We start from the raw sequence: 25,073 nt of genomic DNA, 5'->3' as shown, positions 1-25,073 counted from the left end.
GTTCAAAACGTTGAAAATCATGGTGCTTGTAGTGTTTTTATTGGTAGAGTTAGCACAGGATCCAGAAAAATTCGCAGAATATTATAGAATGTCCAAAGAATCATTTGAAGATACGACAAACTGTAAATATTCCTAATAGATGGAAAACATGTATGAGTATTACACAAGCACATGGACTTTTCACTCTGATTTCTGTTGAAGACTTGGATAGAAATAGTGTTGGTGCTAGGGTTGGCAACTATTTTTGAAGAAAATACGGGAGACTAAGTGGTCTACAATATTTGACATAAAAAATTGAAAAATTATTAAATTCAGTTAGCGGCACTAAAAACAATTTTATTCTACATTTTGGCAGTTAGGCTTAAATTAAAGTATTTTGAGATATTTTACCTAGCGTAATAGTTTCAAACAAATTGTAAAAATTACCTACATGAATAGTTGAAGTTGACTGTGATTTGCAGTTGTGATTTGATTAAAGTGTCGCTCTCCTTTTTCGAACATCTGAGGATTGCGAGACTTCATATGTGAGTATAGGTATATATCAATGTTAACAGTATTAAAGAAAGCTTGTTAAAATTGGCCATAAAGTCATTTAAATATGTGCTCCAGGAGCACTGCTCCTGCATATATGACTTACCGGTATATGTCTAAAATGCAGGTAGTAGGCCATTGATGATATAATGAGGAGAGTTCGGCTGGCACCATGGATCGTGTCCTGGCATAGCTCAGTTGGAAAGAGCACTCAGCACGCAGAGTTGAGAGGTCCTGGGTTCGATTCCCGGTGCTGGAACGAATTTTTCTCAAAATTAATAGGTATCTACATGTTGACTACTAACAAAAAATAGTAGTCTCGATTATTGAATGAGGATGGCGAGACCTCATATATAAATGTATGTATGTATGTATATATATATATATATATATATATATATATATATATATATATATATACATACATACGACACTTTTCATAAAAGAAACACTCTTTGTATTAGCTTAGCTGCACATTTCAGTGCATCTCTGGAACAACAGAATCCATCATATAAATCACCTTCAACCATATAAAAATTAAATGTTTCAAATAAATTATTATATTATGCAAAAATAAGGGAGAAAAAGGATCGAAGAGAAGAAAAATGTGGAAGTTGGGAGACTGTTAAAAATTGGGGCTAAATACGGGAGAGTTGGCAACACTAGTTGGTGCTGTGCTGCCCATTACGCCGTATGATGACCGACCTACAGATGAAAATGTCTATACGAGGGATAGGTCAGTTTCTTATTTTTTTAAGTCTAGCGTAGCTCTTCCTTGGCAATTAATTCCCAGTGGCTTAATAAAACTTGTTATGAAGTGGGATATTTATATTTAAGTGAAGATTTATATTTTAAAACAAATAAATAAATGAATGAATACATATACGAGAACTAAATAGCTACTTTCCCGGACAATCCTATTTCAGTTTATGTTTTACTTCTGCAGCTATCTCCGCCCAAATTTTATCTCTGAGATTCTTCTTTGAATAATCTGCTCCTGTATAGTCGTAAATAACTGGATACCTCTTCATCACATTAAATTTCTGGTAGTTCATGATGATCGGAAAGTGTACACTGACAACTGAACTCTGGGCTGTAGTGGCCAGGTTGCATGAAGTACGACACAAAGAATCAGCATGTTTTATCTTGGTTATGATGCAAGGCACATGCATTATGTTGCTTGTGTGTTGCATTATCTGGCCTGACTAGTAGCACCTAAAGGCGTTCGTTTATTCTCCTTTGATGCATGCTTAATGTTCCATGCATACTGCTTCATGTAACTGTATCGACTGGTGTGTATCAGTGGCGGCTCCTGCGTATTTCTTAAGAGGAGGAAAGAAGGTAACAGGACGAAATGACACCTTCTTGAATGAAACATGCTGCAAATTAGCCAACATGCACACATGTAAGACCAGGTAGTGTTGGGGTTGGCCTTCCCTTCTGTATAGCAATAATCTGTTCTTGTAAACTGAGTTTCCTAAATTTTCCATAAAATATAATGTTTTCACTTCCATTCATTGTTGAATAATTGCACAAATTAACAATTACAAGGAAATTCACCTCGCAGCATTTTTCGAGCACACTACAGCATCACACGTGTTGGAAGAGACTATAGCTACTAACACGTAATCGGAACTGCGGAAATGGGAATGGGAAATAATTTGAGGAAAGCGAGAACACAGCACCCACCCAAGTGGTCTGTGTTGCCACATGTACATTTTACAAGTTCAGTATCACATGCTTTTGAAGAATATCAGTTCTTGTAAAGTCATACTACCATTATTGTTCAAAGTTGCCGGTGGCCAATGTTTTATGTTAAAATAATGTAGTTTGGAGTACCTACTTTCAATTTCAAATATATTTGTACAAAACTGACAACTTGGCTGTTGCTCTGTCTAGTAAACAATGAATAGAAGTGAATTTCAGGGGCCAAAAAGATCTGTGATACCAATGTAGAACTTCTTCCTCTTTGTTTTATATAAACACGACTTTAACTTTCAAATATCCTTGAAAGTTTCAAACCATGAATAGTAGCCTATATAAAGTGCAATGAATAATATTTTTGGTTTATAATTTTAGAAAAAAATTTATACGGTGTCTTTCATAGCGTTGCGTTAAAACTGTTTTATTGTGCCTCCTCCTAGATGTGTTATAGTCTGGTTGAATGCAAGATCGTTAGATGGCAGCGGTAGCGAGCTTGCTGCACGACCAGTCGGTTTCTATTTCCCGCCCATGACTGATTCAGAGGAGGATCTCCTCCGTTCATTTACTCGCTTTAAAACTCTGCTTCTTTCTCTGGCCACTAGTGCGCTGTTGTCTATGTGTGCTAACTGCAGTAAAGGAGGAATGTCTTGGCTTTCCTCCGCACAAACAATTTCGCATCTTTCTTAGAGTTTTCTAGCAGCACATGAGCGCGCATCGTTTAAAACTCGATCAACCGAGGTTTTCTTATAGCTGTGAACTTAAAAATTATCGAATCTTCCTTGCATTTCAAGGCACATATTTTATTTGGTATTTACTTTCGAAAGAAGAAAAATGTGAGGAGGACGTTCCTCCCTTCCCTCCCCCGAGGAACTGTCTCTGGTGTGTATCCTGTCTTACTTGAACTGCTGTGTTCCATAGCTTGTCGGTTTTTCGCTGTGACATCAAAAGGAGTTTAGCAAGCTCGAACTGCATTAAGTGTGGTTGTGCAAATAACATTTATTTCAGTCTTCATCAACAGTGAACATAGAGTGCATTGAACAAAATACAACACACTTTACCGCTACAGAGTATATATGCAGAGTACGTTTTATCATTACTGTTACATCAGGTTAGTTTAACATTATGGGTGATATTCATAGACATTTCGCAGCATGCACTATGAGCGTACTAAGCTAGCCCCCTGCTATCCACTGGTTACTTGTACAGAATTCAAATCATATCAAATCGCTTTCACTGATTTATGAATACGAAAAACGCTGATCATCCACTGGAATACGGCCCTAAATGTTTAACACATCACTGCCACTTTCTAGCATGCCATATTGTATTTTTGGTCCAGGGAAAATACACTTCTTTTACAGTAATACTCGTAAAAAATAGGAACGTTTTTGTAAGAAAGTATTAATATTTTCTCTAGACTCGGGTAACCAGACGCCCCATTTTTAACGGGATTGTCCCTTTTTTCAGCTTCTTGTCCCCTGTCCCGAGAAAAGTATGCTCGGTGCGCCAAATGTCTCGTTTTTTTAAATGGCATCGCATTTCCCTAAATTATCATTAAGATATTTATTTTTCTTTTATTTTATTATGAAAGATAAATACATTAACTTAGTGTTACAAACATAATTCAGATTTTAAGTTTTGTGTTAGGAATACCTGGTACCAATGCATCATCAGAAAGAGTGTTTTCGTTGTTGAATTCAATTTGGTCTGACGAAAGGAATCAGTTTCCAGTTAAAACCATAATCACAAAATGTAATTTCAAAAATGTGTCTTGCATGGACTTTTATAGTTTCTTGAAGGAAAAGCCAACACTTCTACAGCAAATTCACTCATCAAAGAAATATGATGCAAATTGTACAGTTGATCTTCATGGAGAATGTTAAAATACTTATTATTTCTCAGTAATATTTGCAATTACCATGGACATATACCGTATATGTTTAACATAGGTACACATGAGTGAACTGGTGTTAAATTTCTTGAATATCACCACTGGTTAAAAGGTAATATGAGGCAAAAAATTTTGTCACGAAACAAGTTCAGAATACAGTGACATGAATATAATTGTAAGGTCCAATTAATCTGAAGTATTTTTAAACAGATAAGTTAACCTATTTCATTCAGACTAGCTGCCACATAAAAAATTGTCAACAGTGACTTAAGCCAAATATCCATACTACTCTATTACATACTCTTCTCACTTTATAGATCTCTTGGGTATGGAACAACAAGTTTTGATGGAGAAATCACTGCAATAAGTGAAAGTCTCAGGAATCTTCTATGCCACATCAATAAATTTAAGAATGCAGTTATTTTGTCAAACTCCAAAACAGCTATTCTATCAATAGTCTCTAAACATACACCTTCATCTCAAACAGCAGAAATAACTAAAATGCTCTCTCAATTAATATCACTCAATAAAAGAATTGTATTCCAATGGATACCATCCCATTGTGGAATCCTGGGAAAAGAGATTGCGGATGCATTAGCAAAGAAGGGCAGCACTGCTACTTACAGACCTGTTACTAAATCTACGTATTACTCTGTGAAAAGATTTATTAAATCTACATATTTAGACTTCAACAAACAAAATTTGATAAACAATCCCAAAGGAAAAAATGGAACTCTCTGCATCATAATCCACAGTTAATTCCCGATTTACCACGAAACTCGTCTGTGGCTGTATTTAGATTGGCAACAGGCCATGGTTGTTTGGCCAAACACCTGCATAGAATTGGAATATATCAGTCCCCTAACTGCCCATTGTGCAACTCAAACCAAGAAATGGATTCGGAACACCTCAAAAACTGTGCTTCAGTGGCTGGCCATGATAATATCTTTGAAAAATATTGGAGTGCAAGAGGTCAAATGACTTTATTGTCAAACGCCTGGCATTAGAAAACAACAATTATTATAGCCTAGTTATTGTAAACAGTGTAGTATTTATTACTTTAATATAAATAAAACTGGACCTTATTGCTCACTGACATTATATAAACACAAGTAGGCTAATAATGAATGTTTAGATAAAATGTTGATTCATGTCAACTTTAATAAATGTCTCGTTTTTTTATTTTGTAAATCTGGTCACCCTACTCTAGACCAAAAATACACCATGGCATTCATAAGAAGTGGCAGTGATGTACTGAAACAACAATATTATAATAATAATACTTTACTGCTATGAGGGCTATTCATAAAGTAACTTCCGTTTTCATATAGCGTGCGTAACAACAGAGACAGTGGCGCCGCTCTTGCAGTGGAGTGTACCTTGAAGCAGTATGCATCAAGCAGCGGTAGAGTCAAGGTCGTGTCTTTGTTCCTGTCAAAATGTGTGCTGCAATTGCAAGTCCCGCCAGGTGTGAGATACTTTCTGTAATAAGATTTCTTGTGGCCAAAAACTGTAAAGCCAATGAAATTCATCTCCAATTTTGTGGAGATTATAGGCCAGACATAATGAGTGAAGGTGGTGTAAGACAATGGTGCCGTATGTTCAAAAATGGGCGAACCAATGTCCATGATGAAGAGAGAAGTGGTCGACCGAGTATCATGAATGCAGATCTGATTCGTTGACGAAAAGGTTAGAGCAAACCGCAGGTTTACCATGTCAGAGCTTAGTGAGGATTTTCCACAGATTAGTCGTACTCTTCTGTAAAAGGTGATTACCGAAGAGTTGGGCTATGACACTTTCTGCCAGATGGATGCCTAAACTCCTGAGGAGCAAAAGGCTCAGCAGATGAGGGCAGCAGATGAGACTTGGGTGCTTTATGTGAATGCAGAAACAAAACTTGAATCAATGCAGTGGGGCCATACTCACTCCCCGATAAAATCTACAAAGTGTCGTCAAACACTTTCCACGAGGGAACTTATGACAACTGTTTTCTGGGACAGAAAAGGAAATTTGCTAGTGGAGTTCTTGGAGAGGAATGCCACTTTTAACGCTGAGCGTTACTGTAACACACTAACAAACTTGAAAAGGGCCATTTAAAACAAACATCGTGGCATGTTGAGCTCTGGGGTGATTTTCCTGCATGACAACGCCTGGCCGCATAGAGCGTGTTGTACTGCGACCAAACTGCAAGAGTTGACTGGGAAGTATTGGATCACCCTCCCTATAGCCCAGATTTGGTGCCTAGCGATTACCATCTCTTCATGCACATGAAAACGTGGCTTGGCTCGAAGCGCTTTGACAATGACGAAGAGTTGAAAACCAGCATTGTAGGTTGGCCGAATTCTACAATTGCGGAATTTCAAAGCTCGTCAAACGCTATGACAAGTGTCTCAATGTGACTGGAAACTGTGTGGAAAAATAAATTAGGGTGTATAATTTCAAACGTATTGTAACCCAATTCTGTAATGTTATTCACAGGTTTGTAAAAAATAAACTGAAGTTACTTTACGAATAGCCCTCGTAGAACAAAGATACATATTGCTTTTTTTTATATAAAAACATTCTAACATCCCCAGAAAGAGTAAGTTCCATACTCGTGCTCAGAGGGCATTCCACATAAGATATTTTATTAAATAACAGAGTAAAAAGTAAAAAAAGAAAAAGAAAAAAGAAGAAGAAAAAAGATATCACAATAAATGAATCTTAAATTTTCTCTCTAAACAGCAATTTTTAATTGATTTTTTGAAATAAGGAGTATTAGTAAATTGTATATTTGAGAATTTAGCTATTAAGCTATCATGTTATAAAGCCTTGGACTGAAGTTGCTACTGTGATGCTACAGCTATGATACATTTAGGTTCTGTTAAGCGTAATATGTGTTTTCTGATCTTTTGGTTTTATATTTATGTGAATATAAATTAAATATATTTCGGTTTTTTATGTACGAAATTCAATAATACATCTTATTATAAATATGATGGAAGTCAAATACTTTAAATCCTGAATACAACAGTTCTGAAGGATAATCAAGAGTTTATTAAGGCATAATTTTATTATTCTTTTCTGTAGCAGAGTTATTGGCATGAGGGAGGTACTATTAGCACTATATTAACTTTCTTAAACATCAACCATAGTACACCAACTATTTACTTTTCTTACACATAATGCTACCACCACCACTAAAAAATTTTGATCAACACTTCAACCATTAATGCTTCATTATACTAGGGTAGACGTAGCATTTGTGGCCAGTGCACCATTAGTGGCCATTTTCGAATTTAAAATGTTATATTAAGTGCCTAATTTAGTTCTGGCAATGGGAATCATGCTAACATGTTCCAGTGCGTTGCTGTGCAACCATGATTCTGATTGGTTGCCATTCAGCTCCAATCTTTTGTTGTACAAAATGGTTAATTCATAAATGTATTGAAGTTGTGCTTCTTGCTTACGTATTTTCTTTAGAGTTGCAGGTAAGAATTACAATATAAAACCTGTACTAGTTTCTATAAAGTTACATGATATTGTTGTTGTGATCCATCTCAAAGCATAAAGGTATCTAATGATATTCAGTAACTTATTTTATGAAAACATAATCACAATCCTTGATACCAGGGATGGCAACAAATGGAACATGAATGTAGTATCAAGCACCATTTGTGATCACAATAATGACCACAAATAGGGGTTACTTAAGCACCATTTCTGACCACTTTTGAAATGTATTATTCCAGTTAGGAAATTCTAATATTTTGTTTTTTCTTTATTTTATTTTTTTACAGCACTTTTACTTAACATGAGTTCTAAGAAAAATCGTGAATACAAAAGAAAATTATTTCAATATTCGCCATCAAAAGTATCACGTGCTCTGCGTGCAGTGAGAGATGGAATGAAAGTTGCAACAGCTGCCACAACCTTTAATGTTCCCAGATCTACGTTAAGGAATAAACTATCAGGACGTGCACCTGAATCATCTGGAAAAGTTGGACAGTGTGCGGTTCTCGGAGATGTTGCTGGCAAAATGGTTGAAAAGTTGTGCGAGGTCTGGATTTCCAATAAATAAAGAAAGCTTGCTGGATTATGTTGAAAAAATTGTACGAAACTGTAAACTAAACACACCATTCATCAATTGCAGACCTGGATGTAAGTGGTTTGATGCATTTATGAGAAGACATCCTGATCTAAGTATAAAAGAAGCAGAGCATATCAACAAGGCTCAACAAGGCTCAGGCATTAATCACAGAGGAAAAAATCCGGAATTGGTTTAGGGAAATTACTGATCTGCTTACTCCTGAAGAACAGGAAATATTAAATGATCCCCAGAGAGTGTGGAATTGTGATGAAACTTCATTCTGCCTTTCACCCTCAGGAGGCTTAGGTCTAGCACCCAAAGATGAACATGTTTATGACACGTCAAAGACTAGTGATAAGGAGAACATTACAACACTTATCACAGTGAATGCATCTGGAGTATTGGCACCTCCTCGGACTTTGTATAAATATGAAAGAATTAATATGACAGTTGTGAAGCAAGCAAATTGAAAAAAAAAGAAAAAAAAAGCAGAAAGAGAATGAAATTAAGAAGAGGCGTGAAAATAAACAGAAAGTGTCCTAAAGATCAAAAACTAAAAATCAAAGGAAGATGGAAGATGAAATAACCACATCCGAAAGTGACATTGCTATTTCATCTGAATCTGAACTTTGTGACGAATCCAGTGATGAAAATGTTCATGCCAAAGAGGCTGAAGTAAATGATTGGGTACTTGTTGCATTTAGGCACAAGAAAAGTGTCCGAAGATTTGTGGGTTTAATACAAGAAAAACAAATTGATGGATGGCTTGTGAAATTTGCTAGACGAGTTGGGGCGAATAAATTTAAATGGATTGTAAATGATGACATATCAGTAGTTGACAATGAACAAATAGAAAGAGTGTTATCTCTTCCCAAAATCCATGGAAAAGATGACCGTGCAATATGCTTCATTTTCTCTGGAGGCTTTAAACGTTTGAATGTGGAGTGATTTTTCTGTTTATTTAGTAAGCTTAACATAGTATGTTGTTTGTATTTAAGATTTGTCTGCTGCAAAACATATGCTCATTTGTAAACTCAAATTACAGTAATTTATCCCTTATCTTGTTAAATTTATGGAAATGAAAGATTGTGACAATGTTATGGCAAAAACAAAAATGGCCACATATGGTACAAGCGGGTGGCCAAAAATGGCGTTTTCGTCGCCACAAATGGTGAAAATTGTAAATATGTATAAAAGTTTTTGTGTAAGTGTATGTATTTGTTTTGAGCTATGCTAATAAAACAGTTCATAGTAAACATATTAGTTAACACGTACCTCAAGAAAGTTGGGGATTATAGTGTCCCATTTATTGATTTTCTAAATAAACTTAAAAATAATCCTAAAAGTGGAAACTACCAGTAATGAGCACAAGCTGGAATCGAACCCATGCCCGAGTGCAACTTTGGAGCAGCAGGATGCTTGTCTTTGTAAGCTTTTTATTTGTTATACACATTAATAGGAACATTTTCACAATTCACTTTTTTGCTTTAAAAAGCTAACAATTTGTGTCTACTTACTGATGTCCACGTTTTTCTTCAATGATATCGTACACCGCAGCATAGAATAATGAATCCACAGAGAACTTGATTTCTTCTTTTCACTTTTCATTGAAAAATATTCCAGCATAAACTTTTCAGAAATATTCTCTACTTTTTTTTTACACCACTCTTCAAACTTCTTATATTCCTCTTCATACCTCTGTCGCGATTTTGTTGGAATTAATAAATCAGTACAGCTGTTAATACAATACCATTGACACTTATATTTATAAATAGTCATGGTGATAATACCGACAATAATAACATTCTTCAAATGTTTCTTGTACATGGCCCCCTCTATATGAATTGATCACTTACAAAGCAAATGTATATAGCTTCTAATGTTTCTCGTACAAGGCCCTCTATATGAATCGATCACCTACAAAGCAAATTATATAGCAGGCAATAAAAATGTTACATTTAGACAATATTCAATTTTACATTATTTTTTTATCAAAGCGGATAAAACTTTGTACGATACACATGTCGTAACTTCATATTACAATAGTAGACTGGTTATCAAACTCGGCCTGCAGCCTTGTTTGACAAAATCTCGTATTGTAAAATAAAACGTTACGACATTGGTATCTAAATAACTATTACATTATGTTTTGTGCAATATTAAAATGCTTGATAATATCATATTGTCAGTGCTCTTCCATCCTGTAAATGCTATTTTTTTTAATTTAAAACATTTAACAACCAGTTCTACATTGTGGACAAACTAAACAAGCAGTGATCTGACTGAATGACAAGACATGTAAAAATGTGATAGCTTTCAATTGCATTATATTAATTTCTACTGAATCATTTCATTGCTGTATAGCCTACTATATACCAAAAGATGTATATAGGCCTACCAGTATTTAGATATGGTGGTAGTTTCCTAGTACCCGGTACTTGTTACATAGGTCGTGTTTGTGTTTACACAGTGGTTTCCTATCTTTTTACATATTTTTTATTTCAAAAGTTTCATTTATTGGAACTGAGGATATAATATATCAGAATACACGATTTGTATTCAAGACTTTGCCGTTTCTATGGAAGGACAAGCCTCGAGAAGGATTAAACACTGTAAGTTCAATTTTATTTAAATACCATCTTGTATAATGCATGATGCTGTCACATTTTAAACATATTTTAGTGTGAGCACAAAATTTCCATTTCCTATGACAAGTTCATAAAGATATTCACGCGAAATTATTTTGCTAAGGAAACCATCCTTCATTATGGGGGGGGGGGGGAAACTGTGGTAACTCACTTTGAATTGAGTACCTACTTAACCTTACAAAAGGGCTAAAGAGCCAAATTAAAAATAAATAAACAAACAAGGAAACAAGTAAACAAAGAAGTACAATTCATATTTATTGTAGAATGAAGTTATTTCATATTCTGCATTTCCTCTACAAGAGTGCTAAGTGAAATTCGTAACTTAGTAAGTACTGGTAGTACCTATGAGCATCAAACGGCTTCAATGACGTCACAACCCAGTTAGCCAAGCCACTTTCCTTACAAAAGTGTCAAGTAGCAATGATTTTCGTGTGCATTTCCCTCCTTCAACATATTGTAACAGCTGGTCTGCTGTATTTGGTGTTATAGCTTAGTGAGTATAACGAGGTAGTTGCGTATAATATATTGTTTCAAATTCCTGAACCAGTCATTAAGAAGGGAAGGTTGAAAGAGTCTGGCAATGAAAACAAAAAGTTAGAGGCAGCAGGAAATGAATATATGATTCTAAATAACGTTCATTCATCTATCTGCAAAGAAACCATATTTATTAGAGGTAAATCTATGCTGTGTAAGCTGTATATGTATGTTAATTTGAAAATGTATATGTTACCAGTACTGTTAAAACCCGAAATCCGTCAAAACCAGTAATCCGTCAAACTATATCATACTTAAAGCAAAATATACTGATTTTTTGTGCTACTAATATTTTATTTGAGAAACCACATACATTGGAAATTTCGGGTCTCATTGCACCTTCAGATTACAAGGTAAGTTTCTTAAGAATAGTCAGGAATATTGAAAATCATATACAGCTGACAGTTTTTTACACTTTTGTCAAAACTAAGCAGAAGGGAACATGTGTAGTTTCTCAAATAATTGACTGAATAATTTTTAATCACAACAGAAAAAAATACACCACTAAACTGGAGAATTAGGTACCGCAGCTTTCAATGTACCATTACAATGATAATCAAGTACACAATTTTGTTAACATAAGGACATGACATTTACCTGTGATGTCGTTACTAGGAGAAATTAATTTTTTCTCTCACTTTCTCCCTCATTCTCAACATTACTGAGAGATAGCTCCACTATTAGCAACAAGGTTGGATAAGGTTTGATGAGGAGATAAGTACATTAGTGTTAATTACACACTTTGCCAGTGATAAGGTTGGCTGGGGTTTGACGAGGAGATAATGTATTAATGTCAGTTGCACACACTGTTGATTTCAACGATATTCCCTGGACCACATCATATTTCTCATTAATTTGTCTGTGGTAAAGTGTTATGATATCTTCGAAAATGTGCATTTTCTTTTAGTGTAGGTATTAAAAAAATCGCCATTATACTCCATAGATCTTACATTTAACAAGTACAGGGAATTATTAAAGAATATCGTCCACACCTGTGGAGTAACGGTTAGCGCGTCTATCCGCGAAACCAGGTGGCCCGGGTTCGATTCCCGGTCGGGACAAGTTACCTGGTTGAGGTTTTGGTGAATGTTACTTATGTCCCGCCCACTATAGGAGACATAGGCCAGTTTTACACTAATCCTAAACATTTGGAATAATAAAAGCGTAAACTAACCTAACCTAACCTAAGTGCGTCGGTGTCTTCCAAAATCGGAGGAAGTCGCTCAACGCTCGTTTAATCAATATTATTCGTTCAGTGGGTGGTGGATACTCTACATTGACCGAGGTTTTTTCCGGGGTTTTCCCTCAACCCAATATGAGCAAATGCTGGGTAACTTTCGGTGTTGGACCTTGGACTCACTTCACCGGCATTATCACCTTCATCTCATTCAGACGCTAAATAGCCTAAGATGTTGATAAAGCGTCGTAAAATAACCTACTAAAGTAAATCATTATTATCATATCACCAATTTTATTATCACCAATTTTACTAGTAACATTTCGATTCTCTTTGTTTACGGCTTAGTATGGCCTGGTCACTAATGACACATGTAGCTCACGACAGGAAGGTCTTGACTGTGAGATCAAACCGTACATGTGCGGACTTGGTTAATGAAAACCTAAACTAACCAAACCTAACCTTCGTATATACAAGATGGGTAACTGGAGTACAAACGGAACTTCATTTGATTTGGAATGTACACGCGAAAATAAATCCAGATAAGAATCACGCTGACACTACAAGAGAAGTCTGTGCATGTGCAGTTTGATCTCACAGCCAAGTTCTTCCTGTCGTGAGCCCCGATGCGAGCATAGTTGGCACTGCTGTATGGCAGGCATTATCCAGTTGTTCCAAATGACTAAAAATTTTTTTCTAAGTTGACTCTTCAAATGCTGCAGATAGAATAATACAGAGTGGACCCCTCAACTTTCCTGATTTCCATTGCTTCTAAAAGAGAAACCAAAAACACGAGGATTATTATTTCTTATTTCATCAGAAAGAACAACAATAATAAAGATAATACGCCTTCATCTCCACCTTTCATATCTAAAAAACAAAGAATCGAGGAATAGAAACTCAATATGGAATATTTGAAATTTTAATGGCATCTGCAGCAAGGCAACATGAAGTGGTTGAATGCCAGATCTTCGGGAACTTTATAGCTAAAAGATGTAGCAATGTTCATCCATAACACAGAGCAAAGTCCAACATGCTATTATAAACGTTCACTTGATGTGGAATTGAGGCAGTGTGTCCAAACATGCCATCCAGTTCTTTCTACAGTTTACCGTATACATTGTTCTCAACATCATACTGTAATGTTCATCCACCACAATGCCCGTTACCATATTAAGAAAATTCCTTCAATTCCCCTAACCTTGTCAAGCAATGTACTCAATTCAAACCCATATTTTTCTAGCATCAAGTACGTCCAATTGCCAAGATGTGGATATGAATTTTCAGGCTTTTTTAATTTTTAAAAATAGTGTTTCATGGTGTTACTTAACCTTTTATATATTGGTAGAAAATAAGAATACCTACCTGTAGACTTCTGACACATTACCTGTGCACTCGGCTGAGGTCAGAATGGTGTGGAATTGCCTCGCTATAACTCACTACAAAAATATCAATTCGAGGAGGCTTACTTAGCGCAGCAGAAGCAGGAAATATACACTTTTGAGAACACGACAGGTAGACGTGTTATTTACTCCGCAAGAAAAATTAAAGTTTTCTGGAAATGTAGTAGTGTATGCACAGAGTCTTTTATCATTATTTTCTCCATTAACAGAAAAAGTGTCCGAAATCTAAATGTAAGATTGAATATTCTATTAAAATTACTATACTTGTGTATTTTGTTTAAGTCCTTCATTAACCCTCCTGCTGCCAATAGAACTACTCCACTGATGATTTGTCAATGTAATTTTCAGTTTTCTCCATATTTCTTTTTGAAATTCCATGTATTTCTCGTTATATGCCTACTAACAATTTGAATTAAAAATAACCTAAATAATTAATCTACTTTAAGATATAATTCACATTATTCATGTGGGGTGATCTTGTTACCCTCCTTGATAATCTATCATGAAAATTCCAGGGTATAAAATTCAATCTGTAGCTTAATTCTCTTAATTTCTAAGTTAGTCTGCTTTCAAATTATTTTATTTTGTGATATTTATACTAATTTTTATATTGTTATTTATATTATCATTTTTTTTGTTCCCTATTTTTAATTTTTTATTTCTGTGTGTTATGGTTTTTCTAAAAGTGATTTTGTTTGAAATAATTATTAGTGGAGCCTCTTTTCGATAATGGTTTATTTAACGACCCTCACAACTGCAGAGGTTATATAAGCATCACCAATGTGGCGGAATTTTGTCCCGCAGGAGTTCTTTTACACGCCAGTAAATCTACTGACATGAGGCTGTCGCATTTAAACAAACTTAAATGCCATCGACCTGGGACGGGATCGAACCCGCAACCTCGAGCACAGAAGGTCAGTGCTATACTGACTACGCTACCCAGGCGGACTTCCTCTTTTTGATATGTTATTGTTATATAGGTGGTGCTCGAATATTTTAATTTCAACAAAGAACTAAAATTTGATTTATTAGTTTTATATTTTTATTATAACTTCAAAAAATTTTTATTTTATTTTATTATAAACAAATGTTTTTGAAATGTTCATTGTTTTATATATGGTGTTCTAATATTTAAATTTAAAAAATTAACTGAATTGATTTCCAATTTATGTTATAGTACTGTGACTTTCATTGCTTGTACAGAAGTGTTTTCTACCATGTCAAAATTATGTAGCATTAAGGAGTTTGTCTTGAAATGAAAGGGAAGTAAATTTAAATTTACTGTACATGTTACCTCATTGTGTCATTGGTAACATATCTAAAGTTCGTTAATTTTGGTATACTATGTTTTCAACAAATTGGAACAGGACTTTTGAACCACTCTGTATTTTTTAAAATAAGATGATTACTTTATATTTTTACACTTTTTGTCTATAGAAAAGAAGATCCCTCTACTTTCATACATTATTCAGGTTCTGGCACAAATCCAGACTTATTACTGGTAACATCAGATATCCATCACGAAACCAAGAAAAAAATAATTGAAGACCCCGGATCTGGCCATAGAGTCATCATTGCTTCTATTCATCTCCACCAAAACCGAAGAAAAGAACCCTACAATAACAAAACAACATGGAATTTTAAGAAAGCGGATTGGAAACTATTTACTACAGAACTAGACGAACACATCCAGCTCAACACACCACTAATGGAAAATAAAAACTCAGATAGATTGAACAAATATTTCTGTGAATCTATTCTTAAAATTGCAAAAAAGCACATCCCACGAGGCAAACCAAAAAAATACACCCCATTCTGGACAGAAAACCTGAATTTATTGAAACAAGATAGAGATAAAGCAAGAATCAAAGCAGAACATAGCAAAACACCAGAAGATACTCGAGATTGGGGGAGGAAGACTGCCATTCTTAAAAAAGCAATCATAACAGCAAAAAAGAACAGTTTTAATAAATTTATCGAAAATATTAATTACAGAACCGATAGCGCTAAAACATATAAATTTCTGAAGAATATTTCCAATACACAGGAAAATATTAGCCAACCTATTATTCACAATAACAAAACACTAACAGATAGTAGAGATATAGCAAATGCATTTAATAAACACTACTCAAACTCTCACAGATTACATTCCAATATAAAAAAAAATGACAAATTTATCAAAAGAGAATTACATAAATATATAAAAAAACAATATCACAAAACCTGAAATATTCCATCAAAATTTTACTTCCAAAGAATTAAGCATAGCTATACAAAATTTAAAAACCAAGAAATCTCCAGGTCCCAACAACATTCATTCAGAATTTTTTAAACATTTGGGGAAAAAAGCCAAGTCTGTACTTTTATCCATTTTCAATTTATCATGGAACACCTCAATTCCTGCAGCTTGGAAGAAAGCAATCATTGTACCAATTCACAAAAAAGGGAAACCTGCTCATGATGTTAATAGTTATCGACCAATAGCACTATTAAGCATGATAGTAAAAACCATGGAGTTAATGATCTCCAACAGATTAACTTGGTATTTAGAATCCCAAAATCTTTTATCACCAAGACAAGCCGGTTTTCGACAACTACACTCTACTAATGAACAAGTCATATGCCTCGGCCAAGAAATAAAAAACAGTTTTAACAAAAAAGAAGATGCCTTAGCAATATTTATTGACTTTCAGTTAGCATATGACTCTGATTGGAGAAATAAATTATTATTAAAACTCCAGAAATTAGGTATCTCCAGCAATATGTTCAGATGGATATCAGAATTCCTTAGTCAACGATTCATTGCTACTAAATTCAATAACTCACTTTCTAGTTACAGACAAACATATTGAGGTCTACCCCAGGGCGCTGTCCTCAGCACAACTTTATTCAATATTTATATAAATGACTTACTCTCCATATTAGAGGAATCAAACATGAAAACAGCACTATTTGCAGATGATATACATAGTTTTGTGGACTTCCAGATCTCACAGACATAGAGACAAAATTCAAAATTCTGCTCTTAAAGCTCTAAATCCACTACATGAATGGAATACGAGTACATCAAATTTGATGACACTCAATTTAGGCAAAAGTAACTACCAAATATTTTCACTTGGTAAAAAAGAAAGAGAATTCAATATCCAATACAATGGCCAACACCTTCCTAGGACTTATGAATCCAAATATCTTGGAGTTATTTTCGACAGTAAGTTAACATGGAACAACCATTTGAAAAAGCTCGTAAAAGATTCTCCCTTCTGAAAAGACTAGCAGGAAAGGAATGGGGTTGCTCTAGAAATACTTTGAACACTACATACAAAATGTTTATACAGCCAGTTCTGACGTACTGCGAGAAATTTTAATTACTTCACCTTTCATAAACGAAATAGAACGTGTTCAAAACCAAGCTCTCAGACTCATCACTGGTGGAATCAAAACAACTCCAATAGATTCTATGAGATTCCTCACTAATATTAACAGCATCAAAATGATAATTAATAGAATAAAAAGCACTGATTTAATATGAAAAACTTATCAGATTACCAGGAAACAATTGGCATTCATACAGTCCTCTCCGTAGATTAAAAACTCAAAAAAGTTTCATATCCATGGTTCAAGAATTAAAACAGAAAATCAACATCCCGAATTTAAAAGAAAACTTACAAATTAAACCAAACCCTTTAACACTATTAAATATAGAGTATAATATAAATTTAACACAAGAAATACTGAAATCAGAAGTAAACACTGAAATAATGAAACAATTGTCTTTAGAGACAATTAATATTAGGTACCCTCCACAAAATTGGCTTCATTTATACACCGATGGATCCTTGATCTCCAGGGAACAAGGTGCTGGTGCAGGTGTTATGTGCTGTCTCTTCTCACTTTATAGATCTCTTGGATATGGAACAACAAGTTTTGATGGAGAAATCACTGCAATAAGTGAAAGTCTCAGGAATCTTCTCTGCCACATCAATAAATTTAAAAATGCAGTTATATTGTCAGACTCCAAAACAGCTATTCTATCAATAGTCTCTAGACACACACCTTCATCTCAAATAGCAGAAATAAATAAAATGCTCTCTCAACTAATAACACTCAATAAAATAATTGTATTCCAATGGATACCATCCCATTGTGGAATCCTGGGAAACGAGAATGCGGATGCTTTAGCAAAGAAGGGCAGCACTGCTACTTACAGACCTGTTACTAAATCTACGTGTTCCTCTGTGAAAAGATTGATTAAATCTACATACTTAGACTTCAACATACAAAATTTGATGACAAATCTCAAGGGAAAAAATGGAACTCTCTGCATCAAAATCCACAGTTGATTCCTGATTTACTACGCAAATCGTCTGTAGCTGCATTTAGATTGGCAACAGGCCATGACTGTTTGGCCAAGCATCTGCATAGAATTGGAATATATCAGTCTCCTAACTGTCCATTATGCAACTCAAATGAAGAAATGGATTCAGAACATCTCAAAATCTGTGCGTCAGTGGCTAACCATGACAATATCTTTGAAAAATATTGGAGTGCAAGTGGTCAAATGGCTTTATTGTCAAATGCCTGGCATTAGAAAACAACAACAACATTTTTCGTAAGTCTATACATACAGTAAATTGTTTATATTTCAAATGCTTAACAAAGATTGGTATATGTTTTTGATGGTGGTAATTTTATTATCCCCCCCTTGGTAGTATAGTAGTAAGTTGTAAAAAACCTTGGTAGCAAGATGGTTGAGAACTTGATACATTTCAGGAACAGTAACACTTATAGACTGTTAGGAAATTGTGACTAGATATTGCGGATAGTATATGAATCACGAAGCAATCAGAAAATGCATTGTCATGGTCAGATTTTCTTGGACATAAGTAGGTTCTCTATTTTATGTGGTATCCTTTCTTGCTACCTAGTAGCGTCCCCAGACGTCCCAGTTTAGCTAGGATAGTCTCGAATTTCTAACATTTGTACCCCTGTCCCAAAAGAGTGTGTCTAGGATGCCAAATGTCCCAGTTTCCTCCAAGTATAATATCGTTTATGTGATAAGGCATTGCAAAAAATTTTTTTCTTAAATTTCCTAAGTGCACCCCCGCCATGTTATTACAATTATTGAAACATACTTATGTACAAATTTTCAGATGTTTAGGTCATATTTTGACCCCCGCCCACCTCAATAATCACTTTTGCTATAAGGTACACAACATGTACAGAGCAAGCAAGAGCTACTTTTAGTTTTGCAAATGAATGAGAGCTCTCTGATAACATGAGATCTCTCGTTTTTGATACTACAGCTTCAAATTCAGGATGGAAAATTGGAGCACGTGTACAGCTCAAAAAATTACTGGACAAAAACTTGTTTGTTTGCTTGTCTGCATCACGTTTTTGAGAGAATTTTGTGTTCGGTTCACTAGAAATTGTTTGGTGAAACATCAGGTCCTGAAAATGACAATTTCATTCAATTCAGGTACTCTATTTGGGAAACTATCAATACAGAAGAAAAATTTACGACCATACAAATCAAGGACAGGTCACTGAAACTCATAATGGAAAATACAATTCAATCACTGAAGAGAATACTTTCCACCTCAGATAGAAATAACTTATTACCTCGTGCTGATTATTGGAAGTGTGCTGAACTGATGTTGTTAATTCTGGGAGAAATACCTGAATGAGGAATACACTGGTTAAAACCTGGAGCAGCTCAGCACACTCGATGGATGCCGTCCATTTTGTATCCAGCAAAGATGTTTGCTTTCAGTGCTCAAGCAGGATATGACAAGATCATGATCGATAAATTAGAAGCACTATGCAAATTCAATGCACTCCTCTATGTTGAAAAATGGCTCTCTTCATCCAATGGTGCTGATGCAGTCTACAATGATCTGAAGCTGTGGCATGACTTGACCAAATACCGCAAGCATGATCATCAAGTTGCTAATGCAGCCATACAAGCCATGGAAGGACACTTGTGGTATTTAACCAAAGAGTGTGCAGTGTTCTCCCTATTTTCAAACAGAGTTACTGATTCGGAATGGCAGAAAATTGCTCGGACATTATTTCGATTTCTGAGACCAAAAGAATTTTGGGAGGGGCATTCCAACATTTCCAATCCTGAACCACAGTACGAAATTCTCGTCTCTTAGGGTACGGCCACACGAGCTACATTTGTAGCAAGTTTTCTGCTACAAATGAAGCTGCCGTAATTGTCGCAAAATGGGTGGCCACACGGGCGCTACAATTACTGCCAGTTTCTGCGTTAAATGTCGCTACGTGTGGCCACATGATATGCCACACGTAGCGAAATTTGTAGCTAGTTCTTTTGCATTTTGCAGCACTCAACCGTAGTGTAGTAGAAAGCTTTCTTCCGAGATGGAGTATGAAGCCAAAGTCGCATTGTGCGTGTTGTTAGTGTACATTATTACGGTCACACACAATTGTAATGCGCATGAGAAGAAAATTTATAGCAGTGCCATAAAGTTAACTTTTATTCCTATGTCGATTTTACAACAGGCAATATTGTTCGTCAGTAACAATCGGAAGTACGGTGTGGGTGAAGGGTTTGCTGGAAGGCTGTATGAAGACCTAATTTCTCGTGGTTCTGTAGAAGGGTCATTGGGATTGTACGACAGATTAGACATGCTCTTCCCTTTTTAATACATGAATTTCTGAAGCATCTCCAAGTAAAAAGGAGTTGTAAAAATGACCCAAAACACAACTCAAAGAGGCCATCTGTTTGTAACATATTTGAGAGATATGTCTTGTAAAAGAATTGTGTTTTTTAACAAATGAATTCGCTGTGAAGGGTTTACTGGAACACTATTGTATGGATTTTATTATTGAAGGAAACCTTTGGTCGAAAATGAAACAAAAAAATGCGTACTCTCAAAGAACGGTATTTTGAATAGAGTATAAGTAAACACATCTATCATAAAAGTTCTCTTTTTCTTGGTTTTGCAGAATGCTTATTGGACGTTGCGGCAATTTAAACTTGACCCTTATATCGCAAAATACAACTAAAAGTGGAAATTTCTTTATAAACAATACTGATTTGTGAGGTCTGTCCTGCAAAAGAATTGTACGTTTTTTACCAAACAAAATTGCTGTGAAGGGTTTGCTAGAACGCTATTGTATACATTTTATTATTGAAGAATTCTTTAGGTCGAAATTGAAAGAAGAAAAATGTATGTAGTTTTTAAAGAAAGATATTTGGAAGAGAGTTAAAAAAAATAGGGCAACTCAGCTGGACTATACATAAGCGAAGCAATATTTATTGGCACCGTATTGTTAGTAACAAAATATGTCATATATAATAATAATAATAATAATAATAATAATAATAATAATAATAATAATAATAATGGCTTTATTTAACCTGGCAGAGTTAAGGCCGTAAGGCCTTCTCTTACACTCAACCAGGATTAAAACTTGCTTACACAGTTGAACATAAAACTGGATCGGAATTAAATAATTACTTACTGATACAATTTAGGTACATAACGAGATCAAAAGAGGTAGTTACATAAAATTTACCTCATAAAATAAAAATAAACATAGTAAAATACATATTAATGTTGTTAGAATCAAATACGAATCACATAAAAAACAGAAGCCGATAATTCAATAAAAAAATGTACGCAGTAAAAATAAAAATAAACACATTAGTATACGTATTACTATTAGATTACAATTAAGTAGGATTTACATAATTAAACCAGAAACCGACAATTGAATAAAATGTACAGAAAAAAATAGATTAATAATAAAAAAACGACAACATAGTGGGATACATATTGGCGTTAAGTGATAAATAAACACGATTTCGATAATAAAAATAAGAAACAAAAAAAAATAAATAAAAATAAATACAGTGGAACACATTCCATTAAATATTTGCAACGCGTTAGATTTGGCAACTCATCATAAGATATTTTTCTAATTTACATTTAAAGGAAATTAAAGTTCGGCAGCCCTTGACTTCGGGCGGCAGAGAATTCCAGTGACGAGAATTAGCAACAGTGAAAGATGAAGAATAAAGAGATGATGTGTGCAGTGGTATTTCTAGCGTGTTATATTGTGACCGAATATTTAAGTTATGATACCGAGAAAGACTGTGGAATCGGACAGATAAGTAAGAGGGAGTAGAGGTGTGCAAAATTCGGTATAAGAGAGAAAGGGAATGTAACTTTCTCCTCTCATTTAACCTGAGCCACAATAATTTATCGAAAGAAGGCGAAATGTGATCGTACGTTAGTAGCGGACATTACAAATGAAACGAACACATGCATTATGAACACGTTGCAGTTTCTGGGATAAATCCACCCTGAGATCACTGAATAAAGCGTCACAATAATCGAAATGAGGCATAATAAGAGTCTGTACAAGCATCTGCTTTAATTTAGCTGGATAGTGGTACAATCGTTTTAATGAGTGAAGAGTGGAAAATACTTTCTTGCATGTGTATTTGATATGCGTGTCCCAGGTAAGGTTAGATTCAAAATTAACTCCCAGATTTTTCACAGTTGAACTGAATAGAATGATCGCTTTATTCAGAGTCACAGGAGGAAAGTTCAGCTTATTAATATCGAGGATTAATCTTTTATTCGAAAATAAGATAGCCTGTGATTTATCTGTATTTAAGTTAAGTCCGAATTGTTGAGACCAAGATGAAACGGATTCGAGATCTTTACTGAGTCTATTAATACAGTCACTTAGTCTATTAGGACTGGCAGAAATGTATAATTGAACGTCATCTGCATAAATATGATATCTGCAATATTTAAATGACTTGGCGATATCGTTAATATAGAGACAGAAAAGCAATGGATCCAATACCGAACCCTGGGGAAATCCTGACTCTACTGTCTGCCAGGAGGAGAACCGATTATTAAAGACAACACACTGCTGGCGGCCAGTGAGATAGGAGTGCATCGTACTGTTATAAATTTGTCATGATAATAATTTCCCATCTAAAAGTCAATCTCCCTCTCTACTTCACTCCCTCATAAACACAAGTAAATTCTGTTGTTATGATTACATATACATACTGAGAATTTCAACCATTAAAAAGAACGGGTTTTCCTTCCAATTTCAGAATGCCTTTCTTCCATTGTAGACCTACATCTTATCTAATAGAAAACAGAGTTTACGTTCTCTTAAACATGATAGATCACGTTTCTCAGATTATTAAATTTCGGGGGAGGGGGAAACTGAAAGGTGAATCTTAGGGTATGTTACAGTTTCATGTCTCATAAAGTTTTTTTACCAACAAAAGAAAATTTTAACGCTAAAAGATAAGCGGGGTGGTACAAATTGCGATATCTTATAGCTAATTCAAGAGACAAATTTCACTGCACTCATCAATGTCACTTGTTTTATTTTTAAATACATTAGGCCTGAATAAAATGCCAAGCTGTTGTATGCCTGGCTGCAAATTCAATTACCAGAAAGGAACTTAGTGGCGATATTTACTTTTCCTTCTGGTGAAGTAACAAAAAACAGGAGTAAGATTAAGAAAATAGTATTTAAAATTAGCTTACGTGTGTTTCCATACGCATTTGTAAATTTACATTGAGCTAAATTATTGTAATTCTCTACTGTAAAATGAATAACTTTGATTTGTTATTTCACTCTTTTTAAAGTCTTAATCTGTGTGTCCTTTACATGACATTTGATTTTCGCTTTCTATCTCATTCCTAAAAAATTAAAGCATAACCATTCATTTTACACGGTTGTTTGTACTTTTACTACAATTTTTTTTTTTTTTGTTTTCGTTTGCATGATATTTATTCTTTATTTATTGTCAATTAGTAGATAAAAGTATTTTGACATGTATATTCTTTGACTCACTGAGTCTCCTCTGGGAATTAGTAAAGCGGAAATAAATATTAATATAAATTTAAAGTTTAAAATATGGATTTCATAATAAATTCCCAGTAACTAACAACAATGTTAATTCGTTTAAGGGAACGAACAAGTGAAAAATGTGGAAAAATGGAAAAAAATACAAATTTTTGTTTTTATGTTCATAATTTTATTTAAACCTTCTACTTTCATAATATGGCCTCATTTTTTATTTGGGAGCCCTTTAAACCGTGTCACATGACGTTTAAATGTCTGCTTGCACGTGCTTCGTTGCCCTTTAAACGAGCTGTCAGCTCTAAAGTTTATGTTGAGCTTTGTAATTTGAATAAAGCGGGCTAGTTTTTTTTTCTGGTGTGTATCTAGTGAAATTAAGTTTGTTGTCACTCCTGAATATACTATCAGCTTGCCTGTCAGCCCTGCAAATACTTCGTTTTGAAACTGAACGGCAAAATATTGTTTGTGGACCGTTTCTTCTCGAGTTTGTGCGTTTGTACTTGAATATTCATACTTGTTTTGCTGATTTCGTGTTATTTAGGATGTTATTAAAGTTTTACACTAATTTTGTATTCAATTAGTTGTATATATTAGTGTGAATAAGTTAGTATAAGTGCATTAGGTTAGGAATCGTCACAATAACATTCAAGACCACGTGTATAACTCAACATTTAGCATTTTAGGCATAGTTTTAGTTTTCTAAACATGAATAGACTAAGTGACATTCATAATAAGGGCAAGAAACGATCAAAATATGCTAATAGGGCTAAAAATTTAGCAAATATAAGGTGGAAGAATGCCAAAACTATTGTGGAATGTGTGCAACAAGAAAATGTGTTAGGCCTAGTTGGTGATAATGAAGATCAAGTGTCAAAAGAAACAAAATAATAAACAAAGTGCTAGTGAGATAAAGTTGATAAAATATGGCAACTTGCAGGAGAATTCAAATATAAGTGCCCCCCAGTGTAGTGAAGACTACACATTAGTGCATGTAAGTTTGTGGAGTGAACTGTATAAAGGAGTAAAATGTGGTGAATGTGGAATGGATAGTGCAAAAGCTGAGCTTACTGAACCATCAGGCTTTGCATTTAAAGTGATAGTGGATGTTGCAAGTGACGAAGTGTTATAATTGCAACACAGTGTTGAATGAAATGTATACAAGCCCTAAGGTAGGTAACACTGAGTCAACTCGACCTCCCTTCGATGTAAATAGGAGAATGGTCAACGCCTTTGTTACCATGGG

General features: G+C 34.7%; 2 protein-coding genes across 2 annotated transcripts in view; one reads left to right on the top strand and one right to left on the bottom strand.

Annotated features, from left to right (window-relative positions):
• The window catches only part of LOC138705805 (CD2 antigen cytoplasmic tail-binding protein 2 homolog), a 106,290-nt gene that overhangs the window by 6,058 nt on the left and 75,159 nt on the right, over positions 1-25,073 (bottom strand). Inside the window, exon 5 of the transcript XR_011333792.1 lies at positions 638-784. The gene's annotated coding sequence lies outside the window, so the exon portion shown is untranslated. The remainder of the gene's footprint in view (positions 1-637; positions 785-25,073) is intronic.
• LOC138705808 (uncharacterized) overlaps positions 1-25,073 on the top strand; it is a 102,882-nt gene that overhangs the window by 67,295 nt on the left and 10,514 nt on the right. The window lies entirely within an intron of this gene.

Source organism: Periplaneta americana, chromosome 9, assembly GCF_040183065.1.
Source record: "Periplaneta americana isolate PAMFEO1 chromosome 9, P.americana_PAMFEO1_priV1, whole genome shotgun sequence".
NCBI classification, from domain to species: Eukaryota; Metazoa; Arthropoda; class Insecta; order Blattodea; family Blattidae; genus Periplaneta; species Periplaneta americana.
Note: the sequence above shows the minus strand (reverse complement) of the source record. Positions and strands in the feature narration are given on the sequence as shown.